We start from the raw sequence: 15432 nt of genomic DNA on the forward strand, positions 1-15432 counted from the left end.
GAAACACCTCCATGCAGACCAGACCCCAGGAATGCGCTCCCACAGAGATGCTCGGAGGGGGGGGGGGGGACCTGCGCCGAGGTGTGGGCTAAGCCCCAGCAGACAGACACCTGCCACCGCCAACACAGACGGACACACACACGGCCACCCCGCCCCCGGCCCCAAGAAAGGTGTGGCCCCTGGCTCACGTGCTTACGCTGGCTCAGGTGGCCGCGTGTCCGGGCTGCCCTCCCGCAATCCAGGCAGCCCTCCCCCTCCTCCACTCCTCCCCAAGGCCTGGGCCAGCTCACCTCCACCATCCTCTTCCCTCTGTCCTGGGCCACCCGCAGTGGGGCAGGCCAGCAGACAGATGCTTCCAGCTGAAAGACCAGGGAGCTGGGATCAAGGGGTTCCCCTGGCCCACGGAAGAGAGCTGGCTGGGCCCTGCGCCCCGGCCTCCCTGGCAGTGGCTGGTGACGCGGCCCTGCCCTGGCAGGAGTTGAGCTTGGCTGTGGCTCCAGCCCATGGGAGGGGGAGGGGAAGGGTGGAGGGTGGAGGGAGGGACGGAGGGAGGCGGGGCTGAGCCTGGAAAGCCTGGGCCACGGGGCCCACAACTGTCCCAGCGGAGGGAGGGGCTGGGCAGGGACACAGGAGCAGGGGACCCAACCACAGCCCCTGCTTCGGCAGGGTCAGTCTCCCACCACACACGCACACCCCCATCTCACTCCCTACGCCAGGCCAGGTGCCAGGGGCCAGGGAAGCAGTGGCTCAGCTTGGGGCTGAGTGCCCGAGAGTGGCTGGCGGGGCAGCCAGGTGTGAAACACTGGCTGGGGCTGTGGTGCAGGACACAGCGACGGGGGATGAGTGGCCCCTTTGACGGGGAGGGTGGCTGGAGATCCGGGGCTCGCTGTGTCCCCCTCTCCCCGCACACCCAGGCTGCAATGCCAGCAAGAGCCCCAGAGGGTGCAACGAAGGGGGCCCCTCCTGCTCCGCCCCACTCACCCATCAGGATGAACCCGAGACTTGCAGCCTCACCAGGGGAGAGCACGGTGAACAGCCGCCAGCCCCATGCCCCGGCCATACCTAGGCGTGAGAGCGGGGCTGGATGGCGGGAATGCGGAGAGGGAAGGGTGCGGACGGCTGGGACTCCCGTGTCGCTATGCTGGCTGTCTTGCCAGGATGTAACTAACCCTTCTGAAAATAAGTGGCCCAACTTGCCAGAGAACTTCCTCTGGGCCAGGTCCTGCTCTCAGCATCGACACACATTAAGTCATTTTAGCTCACCACTGCCGTAAATGGGCAGGTACTTTATCAGGCCCATTTTACAACAGAGGAAACTGAAGCCTGGAGAGGCTGAGTGACCTGCCCAAGTGGGCCGTCTGTCCCAGCGCCTGTGTCCTAGACCAGCCGCTCCGAGCAGGAGGCTAGGGGGCCCAGAACCCCTATGGCAGAACAGGAGAAAAGGACGCTCAGAGAAAGGGAATCTAGAGGGGGTTGTGCGGGCCCTGCCCCACCTCTGCCTCACACCTTCTCCCCCCTTCAGATCTCACTTTCTCTGAGATGCCTTCCTTGGCCCGGGGCACAGCTCCTGGCACGAAATCTGTTTCTTTCTGTCTCCCCTGTGGGGGGCAGGGGCCAGGGCTGCCCAGTTCATCCCTTTACTGCGGCCCCTCCTGCAGGAAGCCTTCCATGACACCCCGGGCTCTATCCCCGCGCCGACCCTCAGGCTGTCACCATCCCTGACCTGTTTGTCTCCCCCATTGGTTCACACATTTGCCCCACTCCTGGCACATACCAGGCAAGCCTGTCGGAGGCCCTGGCAATTCAGCAGTGAACAAACCAGACAAAACTCCCTGCCCTGGGGGCGGACGGAAGAGTAGGACTGCTCCCTGACTTGGGTGGGGGGCGGGTGGTCGTGTGAGCGGCGGCAATGACCGGATTCAAGCAGGGCCCTGGGCCCTGGGCAGGTACTCCGCTGACGGGGAGCCCAGGGAGAACAGTGAGTGAGCAGGTGGCCCGGGCGGCAGGTGGCCAGAGGTGCCCGGGTCCTTCCCACTCCCCTGCTCCGGCACCTACCACAGCTGCTGCCCATGCCGACTCCTCCAGGGCTTCATCACGGGGACCAGGACGACTCACTGGCTCCAAGCACCTGGAAATCCCGTCTACCCCCTTCTGTCTACCACCTGCTCACTAAGCCAGGGGCTTCCAGCCAGGCCTGGGGCCACGGCAGGGCAGGTCTGGCCCCTCCCGCCCCCACCATGCCCCAGATCCCAGGCCACCCCCTCCCCCGTCAGGGTGGAGCACCTGTCAGGCAACCACCCAGAGAGGAGCCAAATGGGGCGGGCTCCCCAAACCGGACCGGCTGGTTTGGGCTCTGGTGAGGAAGGCGGTCAGGACTGGGCAGTTCTGACCAGCCAGGGAAACTAGGTCCCAAGGGAAGGGACAGGGGAGGGGGGGAGGAAGGAGGGAGCACTCCTCCTCCAGGAGGAAGTCTCACTGGAATCAAGGGGTCCTCCTGGGGACAGGCCTCAGGGGCAAGGAGAGGTCGGTTCAAGAGCCGCTCACACCGGAACAGATCTTCATTATCAAACTTTATAAACACACCCCAAGCTAGAGACTAAACCAATGAACCCCCATAAAATCCATCGTTCGGATTCTCAACTATTAACATTCTGCCACATTTAGGCTTCATCTATCCCCTCCCTTTCCCTTCCTTCTCTCCGTCTCAGTCTCTGTCCCTTTATAATATGGAACATAGTTCGAAAGCCAGTGGCACCAAAGGGTAAACAGTGACAGGACGATGCCCTCCTGCCCTGCCCCACCCCAGCTCAGCCCTGGAGTCACCTCTACTAGAGTTTGTTTTCTTTCTGAGAGAGCTTATACACACGTGTGTGCACACACGCGCACACAGAGATGCTTACACACTTTTTAAAAAGCCATAAATGGCAGCACACCACACATACGATTCTGCACCTTGCTTTTGCCAACAGCATTCCTTGGCTCCTCTGCGCCGCTGGCACCAGGAGGAGTTTGGCAGTATCCAGTCGAGGTGAAGACACACTGGGGACCTGGCAAGTGCTCTCCCACGTCTGCTCCCAGGCACACATGTGAGAAGGTTCACACAGCACAGTCTGAATCGGCGAGGGACTGAAAACAACACAAATGCTCGTCTACAGGAGATGGACGATGAACTGTGATCTACTAGCCTCATGGAACAGTACACGACAGTGAGAATGAATGACCCACAGCTATGTGTGGATGGATATCAAAAACAATATTAAACAGAAGAAGCAAAACAAAAACCGATACATCCTAGGACTTAGTTCAGAAATAGTTTAAAACCAGACAAAATGAAATATGCTCTTTAGGGATGCATACAGAGGTAGCAAAACCAAAGAGAAAAGCAAGGCAGCAACTGCCTCAAAAATCAGGGGAGAAGCTGCCTCCGGGGAGCAAGAGGGCTTGGAATGGGCTTCTGGGGGGCTGGCACCATCTGTGTCTTCAACTGGAGGCGGGGGTTACGTAGGTCTTCCCTTTAAAGTAACTAGTCATACTATACATTTTTGCCTTAGGTAGGCTAATAATTTAAAATAAAAAATATATATATGTCTAGTGATATTTCCATGCTTCCATCTCTGCAAAGCACAGCCTTGTTGCTTTAGCAGCTGTGTGGAAGGGCCACGATGTCTTGAGCCAGTCCCCACGGGGCCAGGTCAGTGGTTTCCAGGCATTTGCTCTCACAAAGGGTGCAGCACTGATAACCGTGTGCAGATGTCATTTCACAGGTGTGCCAGCATGTCTGTGGGCCAAATGCCTACAAGTGGGATTGCCGGGCAAAGCTCAGCACTGCCAAGTTGCCCGTTCTCAGCCCCTCCCTCGGCCTCACGCCCAGGGTGTTGTCAAACTCTCCCATCTTCCCCAGTCAGACAGGTGAAATCTGGCCCCTCTCAGCCTAGTTTTCATTTGCGTTTTTCTACTTAGTAATTGTGCATCCTTTCATATTTATAAAAGCACCACAATTCCTTTTCTGCTAAGTGTCTCTTCAAAGCCTTTGCTTCCTGCACGTCGCGCGGCATGGCCAAAAAAAAAAAAAAGTTTGATTTTGGAACTTTCTGGGTCCGCGCTTCCAATGCAGGGGGTCTGACCCCTGGTCGGGGAGCTAAGATCGCACATGCCATGTGGCATGGCCAAAAAAAAAAAAAAAGCCTTTTCCTATTTTTCTGCAAGGGTCAGGGAGACCTCTGTAAACTCACCCCAGCTATCCCCATGTCTCCAGCCTCATCTCCCCAGCACCACCCCCAGCCATGGGCTCCTTCCCACATTCATGGAGTTTGTCAATAGAAATCCAATGTGCGTCCACCAAGTCCAGTCCCGGCTGGTGTGATGGTGCAGCACGGTCCCTGCCCGCTGGGGCCTGCAGTCCAGCATCGCCTGATGAAGTGTGAAATTCCAGCGGAGACGGGTGGCTGGAGGGCTGAGAGTGCAGGGGAGCCAGGCTGGAGCAGGGCAGGAGCCAGGCCACCGGCGAGGCGGGGGAGCAGAGGCAGGTGCTGAGGACGGGCTGGCATTTGGGAGATGTAACTCTGGCTGCCTTGTCTGTGGAGGATGGGATCAAGGGGGCCTGAGCGGGTGTGCGGACAAGTGACGAGACGGAAGCAGTGCTCCAGGAGACTGATGAAAGCAGCCAGGAAGGCTGGACACGGAGAGAGGGGCACAGACCAGAGCTACGTCTGCCCCCAAAAAAGCAACGCTTGTTGATGAGTCAGATATGGGGGCTGAGGGCAAGGCAGGTGCCAAGGGTGACTTTGAAAGTAGGTAAGCCCTGGTGCCATCTTCCACACAAGGGAGTGCGAGAGGGTCTCCAAAAATGCCAGGCCCAGGCCCTAGAAGAACTCAATTGTGAAAAAGGTGAATAAAATGGGAAGACTCACTTTCCCCAGTAGTTTCCCCGATAGTTTAAGACCAGCTGTACAGGCACAGTAATCAAGACAGTGGGGATAAACACAGTAATCAAGACAGTGGGGATAAACACAGAGCCCGGTGAACGGAATAGAGAACCCAGAGACGGACCCTTACAAATACACCCAACTGGTTTTTAAAACATTGATTTTTTTCACTTTGGTAAAATATACATAATATTTATATTTTAACCATTTGTAAAGTGTACACTTCAGTGGCATTAAATACATTCACAATGTTGTGTAACCACCTTCAAGGCCTATGCCTCAAACTTTTTCATTATTCCCAACAAAGACCCTGTACCCATTAAATAGCTCCCCACTCCCTCCTTCCCCCCAGCCTCTGGTAACCTCTATTCTACTTTCTTTCTCTATGAATCTGCCTGTGCTAGGTGGAATACGTAAGTGGAATCTCACAATATCTCTCCTATGTCTGGCTTATTTCACTAAGCATGTTTCCAAGGTCCACCCACATTGTAGCATAAATTAAAACTCCATTCCTTTTTATGGCTAAATAATATTCTATTGTGTGTATGCAACAAATTTTGTTTATCCATTCATCTGTTGATAGACACTTGGATCGTTTCCACTTTTTAGGTATGGTTAATAACGCATCTATGAACATTAAAGTATACAAATATCTGTTCAAGTCTCTGCTTTCAATTCTTTTGGATATGTACCTAGCAGTCGAATTGCTGGGTCATATGGTAGTTCTATATTTAACCTTTTGAGAAACCACCAAACTGTTTCCCACGGCAGCCGCACCATTTTACATCCCCACCAGCAATCCATAAGGGATCCAATTTCTCTGCATCCTCACCAATACAGGTTATTTTCCTTTTTTCTTTTGATAATAGCCATCCTGGTAGGTGTGAAGTGGTATCTCACTGTGGTAACTTATTTTTGACAAAGAAGCATAAGCAATTCAATGGAGGAAAGAGCATTTTCAACAAATGGTACAGGAACAATCAGACATCCATATGCTAAAAAACGAACCTTCACCTAAACCTCACACTCGCACAAACCTTAATTCATAATGGAGCACAGGCTTAAAAATAAAATGTAAAACTATAAAACTTTTAGAAAACAAACAAATCTTCAGGATCTAGGGCTAAGCACAGAGTTCTTAGACTTGATAACAAAAGCATGACCCATAAAAGGAAAAATTAATAAAGTAGACCTCATCAAAATTAAAAACTTCTGCTCTGCAAAAGTCCATGTGAAGAGGATAAAAAGCCACAGATTGGGAGAAAATATTTGCAAGCCACATATCTGACAAGCGATTAATATCTAGAAGTGATAAAGAACTCTCGATACTCAACAGTAAAAAAAACCAAACAATCCAATTAGAAAATGGGCAGGAGACGTGACACATTTCACCAAAGAGGATACACAGATGGCAGATAAGCTCATGAAAGGATGTTCAACATCATTAGCCATTAGAGAAATGCAAATTAAAGCCACAATGAGTTATCATTACATGCCTATTAGAACAGCCAAAATAAAAAATAGTGATAACACCAAATGCTGGTGAGGACACAGAAAAACTGATCACTCACACACCGCTGGTGGGAATGTAGAATGGAACAGCCATTCTGGAAAACAGTTTGGCAGTTTTGCATCTACCTTACTTTCCAGCAGTTGCACTTATGGGTATTTGCCCCAGAAAAACGAAAATTTACATTCACACAAAAACCTGTATGAGACTGTTTATGGCAGCTTTATTTCTAATAGCCCCAAACTGGCAACAACCCAGATGTCCCTCAGTGGGTGAATGGTTCAATAAACGATGGCACATCCACTGCTGAGCAAGAAAAAGGAATGAACTATTGACACAGGCAACAACCTGGTTGAATCTCCAGAGAACTATGCTGAGAGAAAAAAAGCCAACACCAAAAGGTGACGTGCAGTATGATCCCATTTACATAACGCTGAAATGACAGAATTATAACAATGGGGATCAGATAGATGAGTGGTTGCCAGGAGTTAGGGACAGGCCAGGGAGGGGATGTGGCTATAAAAAGGCATCAGGGGGGATCCTTGTGATGGAATGTTCTATATCTTGACTGTATCTGTGTCAATATCCTGGTTGTGGTCTTGTACTAACCATAATTTTGCAAGGTGTTACTACTGGGGGAACTGGGTAAAGGGCACAGGGGCTCTCTCTGTGTTATTTCTTACACCTCCAAGTTAATCTACAATGATCTCACAATGAAAAGCTTAATTAAAAATATTAATAATTTATTGAAAATGCCAGACCGTTTCCCACCTTAGAAGATGCTATTCATTCTCCTTGGAACGCACAGCTTTCCACACACTAACTCCTACTCCTCTTACAGCCCTCAGCTCAGATGTCTCCTCCTCCAGGAAGCCTTCCCTGATTTCCTAGGGTGGAGCCAGGGCTTGCTTCAAGTTCTCGGGGCTTCCTCCACCAAAGCCATGACACTCAGGCCTGTGCTTTCCTCAGGGTCACTCTGGGCTGTCACTGCTTAGTGCTGTGTCTTTCTCCCATCACTGGACATGAGGGCAGGGCCTCGGACAGACAGGTCACCATCCTGTCCCAGGCATCAGCCAGCACAGGGCTGGACTCAGAGGAGGCACACAGTGAAAGAGTGAGGGACAATAATGACAATAATACTCTCAGCTAACACTTGTTAAGAGGTTTCTATGTGCTAGCTCTCTTTTGAGTGCTTTACATGGATAAAATAACCTTTATAACAATCTCATTTTACAAATGGGGAAAATGAGGCTGAGGGGGGGCTGGAGGGGAGCCACGAGCCCAAGGTCACCCAGCTAGTAGGTGGCGGAGCTGGGTAGCAAACCCAGGCCTTCAGATCCAGAGCCTTTGATAGTCATCTCCACCCCACAGGGCTTCTCCATGAAAGGCTGGATGAGACTGGCTAACAGGGGAAGCAGAGGGGCAGAGGAGGCAGGGGAAGAGAAGAGACCCTCCCTGCACCCAGCCCCCAATCCATTCCCACGTGGGGGGGGGTCTCACCCTTCTCCAGGGAAGGCCCCTCCGCGGAACTGACAGACCTGGGATGGTACCAGAACCCCCTTCACACCTTAACAGGTGTCAGGGAAGGCCCCTTACAGGTCAAGGGCCTATAGCTGAATCCCAGTTGTCAACCTGGGAAGCTGGCAGTGCCCTCTATGGACAGGGAGTACCCACCTTTATTTGAGGCAGTGGTGTCACACCCAGCTGGAGCAGGGGGTGGCAAGCCGAGAGGAGCCCCAGAGCGCCCTCCTGCGGCTCCACCGGGGCAGGGCTGCTTTCATCTGGCTATGGGGAGGGGCTTCCATCTGACCCATGCTGGGGAGCATTCCCACTGGCATGCGACTTCACTTATCCACCCTATTGAGAGCAAGCCGCAGCTGAGTGCTGGTGGTCTGGAACCATTTACATAGTTTTAAAACCTGCAGAACAATACGGGATACGTTTATGGAAGCAACAAGGAAGCACAGCGAGTACCTGCGGGAGGGGACCCAGGGGACTTGAACCGTGGCAAGCGTTTTTCTCTCTGAGTTGGGCAACAGGCCCAAGGGAGTCCCGCAGGTGATTCTCTGATCTCTTGAGGGCAACTGTAATCTTTCATGATTCACAAACGAACAGGCAACAATTAAAAGGAAGAAAACAGGGCTGAATTTATTTGATAAACCTGGAAAGAGCACACGAAGGAGGGGGCTTCTAGGGTGCTGGCAATGCTTGTCTTCTTGATCTGGGTGGTCGTTAGAAAGGCGTGTGCTTTATAATTATTCACTAGACTGAACAGGCAGGTCTTACGCAGTTTTCTGTGCATGTGTCATATTTTACACTCTGGTGCAGGAAACACCAGGGGTAGCAATTCTGACAGCTGGAAGCTTCCTCCATACCTGCAGGTGTCCACAGACAGTCTCTTTTGCTCTCTCTCTGTCCATCTCTCTCTCTCTCTCACACACACACACACGCACACACACACACGCACACACACGCGCGCGCGCGTGCGCGCGCGCACACACACACACACACACACACACACACACACACACACACACACACACACACACACACACACACACACACACACACACACACTCCCAAGGCTGTAACTGCTGCCGCGATCAGAGCAGTAGCCCTCCTTGGCCCCTTGCAGCTCTTGGCCTGTTTCCTGCAAAGGAGACAAAGGCCTGGAAGCAGCCAGACTCCGCCTCAGCCCCAACACCCAGGTCTCTCCACGTGCCCAGCACTCTGATGTCCTGCGCGGATCACACTCTCCGTGGAGCCTTTCTGGCGACGGGGACGTATCTATCCACGGCGTCCCTACCCTGGGGTGCCACAGCCGGTCACCCAGAGTGGAAGGAGTTAGTTAAGATTTGGTAGAGTCCCCAGGGTGGGGACAGCCCTAGCTGGCTCACCTGTGCCCTGCGCTGGAGACACAGGACACCAGCGAGGCCAGCTACAGAGCCTCACGTGCGCGCACCACACTAGTGCAAGACAAGGCAGTGAGCAGGGTGCTGTGAATGCCTCCATGTTGCAGAGGAGGAAAGTGAGGCTCAGAGAGGGGAGGTGCTGGCCCAAGGTCACACAGCATGTATCAGAGCCAGGATTCCATGGCAGGTCTGACCCAGGCCAGAGTCCACTCACTTAACCACGTTCAGGCTCTTATTCGGTCTGTACTCAACAATTCTTTATTATGCACTCAGTATGTGCCAGGCATTGTTTTAAGCACTGGGGATACAGCAGTGAGTAAGCTAGTCCCTCCTTCCCAGAGATGACATCCTAGTGAGTGAGGGAGTTAAGACAACACAAAAGTAAACAAAAAAGTACGTAACAAGTGGGAGAGGGGACGGTGGGGGGAGGGGTGTCTCTGAGGGGGTGGCATTTGAGCAAGAGCAGGGGAAGTGAGGGAGCCACGTGCAGATCTAGGGAAGAGCTTTCACGGTGGAAGGAACCACAACTGCAAAGGCCCAAGGACTGAAGCCTGCCTGGCACATTCCAGAATGCCCGAGGAGGCCAGCCAAGGAGGCTGGCGTGGCAGGAAGGGAAGGAGGGTGGAAGGGGAGAGTGGCCCGGCTGAGGTCAAAGAGAGTCTACACTAAATGCAGAACAGCAGCTCCTGGAGCCCAGGCCTCTTGACCACAGCCCTCCAAGGGAGGTGTGGTCCCCCTACCAGCATCATGTTACAGAGGAGGAAGCAGGTGGGGGATGGGAAAGCTTCCCAGGGTGGCCCTGCTGGCCAAGGGCAGAGCTGGGGCAGGAGTCCCTAAAGCTTAACCACCAGGCCAGGCTGAAGAATGGGGGTGCGGCTCGGGGTCAGGGATGGCTCTCAGCTGGGGGCCTCTGGTCCCAGCAAAGCAGGAGCCCAAAGCTGTGCACTTATGACGATGGTTCACTGGAAGCCAGGGGCTCACACACAGCCCTTTGCTCCCAGGCCCCGGTCGTTCTGAAAGTCAGGCCTTTGGGTTCCTCCTGCTCTGCTCTGCTGTAGCTGGGTACCAGCCTTACTAGGAGTGACTTAAGCATTTTTTTTTCAATCCACTCACTTAAAAAAAAAAACAACCAAAACTTAATTTATTTTAAAATAGTCACTCAGACACAAATGTTGGCCTGATGTTCCTACAGAGCACCACCTATGAAATAAGGGAACCTGAATCCAATAGCGCCTCTAGGCCTAAGGCCCAATATACAGGAAGTACAGGGGACAAAGGAACATGTGAAATGACACCACAAGGATGCATCAGTGAGATCCAGAGTGTGGAAACTTCCAGAGGAGAGAGGACCAGGGTTTTTGATGGATCAAGGACCCAATAAGCAAGCACAGGAAAGAGCCGACAGGGGAAACCCTACAGACTACAGAAGACTTAAGGGGCCTATCAACCAAACGCAAAGCAGACCTTGCCTGGATGCCAAGTCAAACAAACACATTGAAAAAGGATGATAAGACAACTGGGGAAATGTGAGGGTATTAAGGAAGTATTGGTTCTTCTTCTCCTGTGACAATGGTATTGTGTGTGTGTGTGTGTGTGTTTTTAAAGATTCCTTATCTCTCAGGCAAAAAAATCTGAGATACTTATGGCTGAAGTCTATGATGTTTGAGAATTGCTTCAAAAGAATCAGGGAGGTGGGGATGGGGTACAGATGAAAAAGCTGGTGGTGACTGATAACTGCTGAAGCTGGGGACGGGGACGGGGAAGTGGGGAGGGCATCAGACCATTCTTCAGAGCATGTGTGGACACTTCAATTAGACAAAGGTTTTAAATGTTTTGCAAAAGGAAATGTGACCTAGTCATAACAGTGAAGAGTTATGGATCGCTCACCCCGTGAACCTTAATTGCTAAATCCAAACACATATCCTGCCTCTAATAACTGTAACAGTAATCACGGCACCAGTAACCAGACATAATGATGACAGCCCTGTGCTGAGCGTTACACACACGCTGACTCACTTAATTCTCGCAGCTACCCTGGGAGGCAACAAGAATCCTTCTCCTCCTGCTCCAAATGGGAACCAGTGCAGAGATGCCCAGGGCTCAGGGCCTGGCCTCAGGTCACAGAGGAAGCTCTGCTGGAGGCGGTGAGGCCGGCAGGGGAGCTGGATGCCCAGCCCTTGCCGGGATGGGGTCGGGGAGAGGAGGCCAGGGAGCCCTTGGTGACTGGGGACACACAGGGGCACTGGACTCTTGGTCCCCCTCGTTCCCATCAAATAATAACGGCTCCTGCAATGCAATATTCACATCTTAGCACAAACCTTTCCTGAAATTGAACCGTGAGCCACCCCCCGGGAGCCTGAAATGGTCACCAGCAACAGATGACAACACCAGACCTGGGGCCCACGGGATTTGTTAGGCTCCACCCCCCGGATGGTCCTCCCCATGAGGTTGCAGAGCCAGCCCCAGTACCCCCTGCCCCTGACCATCAGCGGGACGGGTGCCCTGCCTCCCACCCTCTCCCACGCCGGGTGCCAGGAGCAGCAAGGGAGGCTGGAGTGCGGTGACGTCAGCATCCTTCCCGTCCTTGTCCTGGGCCTGTAGAAACCATCTCCCCTCTGTGGCTTCAGCAGGATCCTGGCTCTAAACAGGGAAGCTAAGAAAGCCTCTTCAGGGGAGGAGGGAAGCAGAAATTGAGGGAAAGAGGGAGAGAGAGGAGGCAGAGACACAGGTAGCGAAAGACAGGAGCGGGGCGGGGACAGGAGAGAGCTACTCAGACAGGGGCCTGGAGGGCCCAGGGATGGGAAGACAGGACAGCGACAGGGGCTGCACCGCCAGGCACGGACGCCTTCTTTGGGCCTCAGCTCCCTTGTCAGTAACATGGGAATAATAATCATATCTTCCTATAGTGTGCTTACGGAGGTGACATGACTTAATCACGCCATGTCAGAAACCCAGGAAAGTGCCCAAACATCGCAAAAGCTAATACATGTTTTCTATCATTCTGTAAGCCAGTGGCTCTCATCTCGGTTCAGAATTGCCCTAGAGTCACCCAGGGAGCTTTGAAAAAACCTCACAAAACCCAATGCTCAGGCCCCACAGCCAGAGATTCGGATTCAAATGGTCTGACCCTGGACCCACGCATGGATGCCTGCACCAGGTAACCCTAACGTGTGGCCAGGGGTGAGCACGGGATTAGGGGTGGGGGGCCTGGACACACAGTCCCAGGCCTGCGTCCTCGAGGGGTGGTGTAAAGTGAGACAGACTGATGGGGGTGTAGGCCTGAGGGGCTGAAAGGGAAAGGGCGGGGCAGGGTGAGCGCCCAGGAGGCCCCCCTCTCTGGCTGCCCACCCTCCCCCACCTTAGCCACCGGGAGTCTGGGGCCTGCTGAAGAATGCAAGGAATGAAGCCAGGCCTGGCACGGCCATCTCCAGGTCCCCTCCCCCTTCACAAACTCCCAAGAGCCCTTCCTTGGTCAGGTCACTGGCCAGATTGCCAACCACCTCCCCCGGGAAGGCCTCAGCAATCACTCAGTCCTCCGGGCCTGAAGCCCGCGCCCAGCCCTCTCCTCAGAGCACCCATCCTGAACCCCTTCTCCTCTTGGGTCCTCCGCAAACCCAATGCTGGACCACAGGGCGCAGCCCAGGCGCGAAGCACTTATCAGTGGTGGAGGGAGTGACGCTGACAGCCAGCCTGTGGCTGGCAGAGTTTATCACCTGCTCTGGGGGCAGGAGTGGCCTGAGAAGGCTTCCCAGAGGTGGTGACCTTTAGGCCAGGACCCAAAGAATAAATGAGGTGAGAGCACTAAAAAAAGGCCAGAGAGGCTGAAGTGCAGCCAGCAAGGGAGGGGGACAGGGCCTTGCTGACCAGAGGCGGGACTGGGTCCCCCACCACCCCAGCAGTGGGAACCATAGAAGGATTTTAAGCAGGGCGGGGACCTACTCTGACCTCACCGGCATCTGCTGCCCTCCACTCCGTTCTCTCCCAGGGATGGAGAACCGCAGCTGGCCTCCTGGGGGTGCCGGGGTATCCCCAGATCCTGCCATGGCCATGGAGTAAGGGCTGGGCCCTGGCTCCTTCCCGCCACGCTGTAAGGAGACCCCAGCAGTGCTGCTTCCTGCATCCCTGAGCCTGTTTCCCGATAATTAAATCGTAAGCTGATTAGTCAAGGAAAACCTTTAATTAGCCCTTGAAATCATTCAGGAAAATTACAACCTCCTCTCTGGCACCCTGCCTGCCCTCTGCCAGGGCCCAGGGGCGGTGCCAGGGAGAAAGCAGGGAATGGGGGAGGTGGGCTCCTGCCTCTGCTGTGAGAGCCTCACCCAGCAAAGCCAAGCCCAGTGAACAAGGCGCCTCGTGGGAGAGGAGGCCACAGGCTCCCCCTGCCACATCACAAAGTGCCTTGGAATAAATCCAGCAAGCGGTGGGCAAGGCCCAGGCTGGAAAAGTGTGATACTTTGCTGAAAGACATCAGAGAAGACATAAATAAATGGAGAGACAGACCACGTTCATGGACTGGGAGACTCAGTGTCACGTCTGTGTGTGTGGCAAGATGCTTGTCTCATATCTAAATGGAATTATGAAAAGTCAAATGGCCTAGACACTTGGGAAGAAGGACGTGTGGAAGGGCTTGCTCTCCACACCATCGAGACTTACTATCAACTATAGAAATTAGGACAGTGGGGTACTGACACAGGAATAGGCAAACCAAGCATGAGAAAGGAAGAAAGTACCCAGAAACAGGCCCACTTATACAGAGAGAGAATTTATGACACAGGTGGCAGGGGAGATATGCTGGTTTGTAATAAATGGTACATGGATGACTGGGGATCCAGATGGAAAATGTGAAACTGGGTGCCTATCTCACACCACACACACACACACACACACACACACACACACACATACACACTCCAGTTCCAGCACAAAGGAAGACTAAATGTGAAAAGTAGAACTATAAAACTATAAAGGAAATGGGTGATAACTGACTGCATTAAACTTAAAGGCTTCTGTTCATCAAAAGACACAATAAAAAAAGTGAATGGACTTCCCTGGTGGTCCAGTGGTTAAGAATCTGCCTTCCAATGCAGGGGACACGGGTTCGATCCCTGGTCAGGGAACCAAGATCCCACACGCCGCGGGACAACTAAGCCCACACGCCACAACTACTGAGCCCGTGGCCGCAACTAGAGAGCCCACGTGCCACAACTAGAGAGAAGCCTGAGTGCTGCAATGAAGAGCCCGTGTGCTGCAAGTAAGACCTGATGCAGCCAAATGAATAAATAAATATTAAAAAAAAAAAGTGAAAAGACAGGCCATGGACTGAGAGAAGGCAGGAGTACCATCTAGGAAACACATGTTCTTGACCAGAATCTAGAATTTAACTAACAGAAATTCTAAATAAAAATGCAGACAGGGAATTCCCTGGCGGTCTAGTGGTTAAAAAAAAAGTACAGCCAGCTAGAGGAAAAAGAGGCAAGTGACCCGAATGGGCCCTTCATAGGAGGGGCGCTCCAGATGTTTGAGGAGCATGTGAAAAGCTGCTCCAACACCCCGAGGAGATACCACCACATCAGGTTAGCACCAGCCGGCAGGATGGACCCAGCACTCACCACTGGTGCCACCCTCACCTCCCTCATCTCTGAAACGGGTCGAATCCTTCCAGGAAGGACTGAGTAGAAACAGCATGGGAGTTGTGTGCGGGCACTGGGCCTGGCATGTGCAAACCCGCGATTAGTTCTCCCTATTAATCAGCCTCAGGAATAAGGACTCCCCAGGCCCAAGGTCTTTTCAGGCCTTCTCCTGCCTCTGAGCTGGGAGGTCGGGGGTGTGGCCAGAAGGTTGAGAGTCCAAGAGATAGGCTCCATCTGGGTAGCAACTGGGTCTGTTTATCTACCACAGTATCCCTGGAGGCCACAAAGGGCCAGGAACTCCAGAGTATTTGTTGGAAAAAAAGGTAATAAACCAATCACCTTCATATTTCTATGCCAGGCACTAGGATAAGTATGTTAGGAGCAGAACTTTACACATGCCCTAGGACACCCAGAGGAGCCTCAGTTCTAGAGGAAGAAACTGAGACATGAAGAGG

At 53.1% G+C, this 15432-nt stretch overlaps 1 protein-coding gene across 4 annotated transcripts in view; it reads right to left on the bottom strand.

Annotated features, from left to right (window-relative positions):
* Nucleotides 1-15432, bottom strand: part of PAK4 (p21 (RAC1) activated kinase 4) — a 45941-nt gene that overhangs the window by 20581 nt on the left and 9928 nt on the right. The window contains exon 1 of one of the 4 annotated variants that reach the window (XM_082438047.1): nucleotides 2056-2160. The exons of 2 other annotated variants lie outside the window; for them this stretch is intronic. The gene's annotated coding sequence lies outside the window, so the exon portion shown is untranslated. Of the gene's footprint in view, nucleotides 1-290; nucleotides 481-2055; nucleotides 2161-15432 lie in introns of those variants that run through there. One more of the 4 variants, XM_082438046.1, reaches the window with a different exon arrangement.

This window comes from Balaenoptera physalus (assembly GCF_965194825.1).
Source record: "Balaenoptera physalus genome assembly, chromosome: 19".
NCBI classification, from domain to species: Eukaryota; Metazoa; Chordata; class Mammalia; order Artiodactyla; family Balaenopteridae; genus Balaenoptera; species Balaenoptera physalus.